The following is a 4,016-nucleotide window of genomic DNA, read 5'->3' on the forward strand; positions in this document are numbered from 1 at the left end:
TCTCCTACACTGATACTCTTACACTGGACACAACATTCCCAAATTATGTACTACAACAGCCAAATACAGAAGAAATATCTATGGCATTCATGACTCCTGTTCACACCTTTCAGGACCATATTCTTCCAACTGATTACAGCTTTTTTTTTTTTTTTGCGGGGGGGGGGGGGGGCAGGGGGAGGGGGTCACATTCTGCTGAATAGTCACTAGAATATTCCTGGTTCCTCTCATATGTCACAGTTTTCCAAAACCAGATCTTTCTTATTTTGTACTGCCCAAATCCCTTCCACTTAATTTTAAAATTTGAAATATACGATACTTAGAGCTAGAAAACTAGCTCTATCTACATTAGATTAAGGTCACCTTGCACAGATAAATCTTTATTGGTATTAATTTAGTATTTTATTCTAGTACTGTAAGCACTCCAGACAGTAAAAATAGTAAGAGTCATTCCATGGATAAGTGGAATGATTGTAGTGGAAGGATTGTGGTGGGTCCTTCTACCTAAACATCCATCCACTGCTGTCCAGACATTCAAACACCTTAAGAAGTCTGTATCAATCACTGAATTCATTCTGAACAACAGAACAGTCAGAAATAGATTGTGGTACAACAAGAATAAAAGCAAGTAAATGTAAATAAATGGAAACCTTTTTGATGTCACTCTAAACCTAATTTTAGACTAATAAGTACACCATTCTTTCAAGCATCAATTATCAAAGTATCAGTAAAAATAAGACCATAGAAATAAGAAATTAGTACAGTTTCTCCTGTCTTTGTTAAATTGTCATACTTTGTACTCGAACAAGTGATCATTGTGAACTCACATGGATTCTTACAGAAAAAAAGAAGTTATTCCTAAATAAAATTATTCCTGCATATAAATCTGTAAATATATTTTCAAAATATTTTACAGGACAAGGAAGAAAACAACATTTAGGTCAAATTTGTCTTGGTCTCATGTGAAGTTTTTTCTGCTATGAATCTCTCGCTTACTACATATTCCTTGAGATTCATGCTTCTTCCTCCCATCCAACTTTTCTAAGATCAGGGCCTACAAAGTCATCTTGCCCAGAACCTAGCAAAAAAGCGAAGATGCTGATTCCTTAACTAATTTTTATTTGTAAGCAGTGTACCTGGACAGGTGCTACTGAAAGTGCAAGTCTGAAGAAAAAATCATGGGAATACTCATATTGAGGTAGAAATATGTCTCAATTGAGACAGAAAGTTGTCTCAATCCCAATCAGATATCATAAAAATGTTGCACCTTAATTAAAAATGCATTAACATTGCAGTGGCATGGCTATTATGTCATTTCTATAATCTTCCTTCTCCTCCCACCCCCATCCCTCTTTTATCTTATCTATCCAGTTTTTCATCTATACTGTCTCCATGCCTCAATACACTGTCTTGGCTACCTAGCAAATAAATGTTTTCTGCTGGTGTCTACATGTTTCCAGCTGTCTCAAATGACAACAATGTTAATTGCAAGTGATGAATCAGAGATCAGATATTAGTCAGCAAATTTTCCTGCTATTTGCACAGCAATATTGGTCTAAAGTCTAACCTGCTCATTTCCTGCCTGGTGGTAATGAAGCATCTGAACCCTGGATGAACCTTAGGCTCAACTCCAATGGGCTGTTTGTGGAAGGATGATCTTCCCAAGTACATTAGAAATTCACAGGCTAGAATACATTAAAAATAAATCTTCTGGAAGGCAGTATTCTCAAATCATATTGAAAACATGTAATTTTCTCAGAAGTAATTGAGTGACAGGCACAATAAAGGCAAATTAAATAGCATTTATAAAAGGTTTTTTTGTTGTTGTTTATTTGTTAGGAATTTACAAAAATCATGTTTCTAAACCACAGCTCAAGGAGTCAATGTCAACTTTCTCTTTCTTACAGAATATAAGGTCCATAAAAAACACTTTGTTTTGTCGATTTTGGATAAGGCAAACATGCTATGAATACAGCAATGAAAAATCCAATATAAAAACATTTGCAAGTTTTCTGTGAAAGCCGTAACTACATTATGGCAGGATGGATCTGTAAAGTACATGACTGTATGATAATTGATGACTTTCATGCTACACACATACAACTCAATACTGACACAACACCTCTACTACTACAACTATACAACACTACATCTTCTGTGACACTAGTTCAAAACACATTACCTCATAAGAAGCTGCTGCAGACCTATTCAACAATGCCTCCTTAAAATATTGCTGGTAAGGCTTTTTAGTAAGATTATATTGGAGGAAATATTCCATAGGCATTTCATTTTTAGATATACTTTCTTTGAAATTAAACAGAAATTTTTAAAAAGACCCTGCAAACAAACACATTTTGGTTTCAAAATTTCAGAAAATTCAGTTCAGCTGCCATAGAACTCTTGAGGAGTTTTCAAATATGCATCATAATAGAGATTTGGAAAAAAAACTAACCAAAGGAAAAAAAAAATCTGTCTAAACTCAAAATATTTTATTCTGAAATTAATTTTTTCTTGCCCCAACATAACCTAAACAGTATGATAAACTTTAATCCATTTAAAAAAAATATTTTTGTTTAATCTGAAATATATGATGACATACTATATAACTATCAAAAATTCTCTAATCCAATGAAATTTCATCTTTTTGGATTATCTATTCCAAAAGTATTTCTTCATCATTTGTCTGCTTTCTCCCTTATTTCTTTATACCTAACTGCAGATGATGCCTAGATATCTTTAGTTATAAGTATTTATATTTGGGTTTAAAGAAATAACAGTGACTTCATTTACAGTGAGTTAAATATTCTGGTTGCCACGGAAGCCTGCAGACTAACTTCCTTACAGCTGCCTAGAATAGCACAGGACAGTTGGAGCAGGACTGCAAATGTTACATTTCAGTGATTTATTTCAAAACTGGTGTTACCTAAATTATTAATGAGAGGATACAGAGGAACATGCGATTAGCTAGAAAAGGCTATGATGTTCTAAAGCTGAAAGAAGGAAATGAAAATAACTTAGCTTCCTAGATAACTGAGAATAAGCAGAGCAAACCAAAATGGTATGCTAGGTGGTAAGATGGTCTGAGCAGGAAGACGATGCTGCTGAGCTGACAGGGTAGTCAGGTGAGAATGCAGCAGAGCCGAGTTGCTCTGGTACATAAGAGTAAAAAGCCAGTCTGACAGATCACACATCAGCTTAGAAATCACTCACCATGTGGTCTCACCTTAGCAATTCTGTGTAAATATTGTGTTTGTTTGCATTTCTTTCTGAACTTGTTGTCCCCAGAATTAATTGTTCAAAGCTAAACTCACCAGCTATTGAGATTTGGAGATATGAACACATCAATTATTCAGATACAAGTAATGACAGTCCTTTCAATCAAAAATATCAGACTGATTATAAAATATGTAGACAAATCACTGACCAAAACACCAAATGGTTGTTATTTTGCATAGAGAAAAAAAAAACCCTCATAAAATAATGATGTTCCCCATGTTTTTATAAAGTTTATGGCTGATGTTTCATTACAGAAAAACACTGAAAGTCAATTTGGCCTCTATATCTTTAAAATATTTAGCAGTTACAAAAAGCTTAATAAAGTCTCTATTTGTTTATAATATGAACAAACATATCTTCCAGAAAACACCCAGACACTTTATCCCTGGCTCTCATATCTTGAAGTTGTGTTGCTCCAGATGTCCTTTGCCAGTTTGACATGACACCAAATGATTTACTCTTCTAGAGAGACAAAGGAACAAGTATATGTGGTTGTCAAATTTGTGTCCCTTGTGTGAGGGAAATGGATAGTGAACACAGCACTTCTTAGTCTGTTTTATGGATGTTTTAAAGTGCTACTTTTAAATTGTGTTTATTTATAATATATTCTTATCCAGAAAAAAAAAAAAAAACTATAGAAAAACAACAAAAACATACCGTATCCTTATCTTCATCCAGTTTAAATACAGCAGAGGAAGGAAATAATCTAATAGTCTTCAGATTCATATATGTGGAAATCC

At 33.9% G+C, this 4,016-nt stretch overlaps 1 long non-coding RNA gene across 1 annotated transcript; it reads right to left on the reverse strand.

Moving 5' to 3' along the window:
- Positions 1-248: 248 nt before the first annotated feature.
- LOC128822236 (uncharacterized) lies at positions 249-3,399 on the reverse strand. Its single transcript, XR_008441408.1, has 4 exons — positions 3,224-3,399; positions 2,183-2,337; positions 1,568-1,685; positions 249-1,078 (listed from the first exon to the last, which is right to left on the reverse strand). It is a non-coding gene; the product is annotated as an uncharacterized LOC128822236 (long non-coding RNA).
- Positions 3,400-4,016: the final 617 nt, after the last annotated feature.

This window comes from Vidua macroura, chromosome Z (assembly GCF_024509145.1).
Source record: "Vidua macroura isolate BioBank_ID:100142 chromosome Z, ASM2450914v1, whole genome shotgun sequence".
NCBI lineage: Eukaryota > Metazoa > Chordata > Aves > Passeriformes > Viduidae > Vidua > Vidua macroura.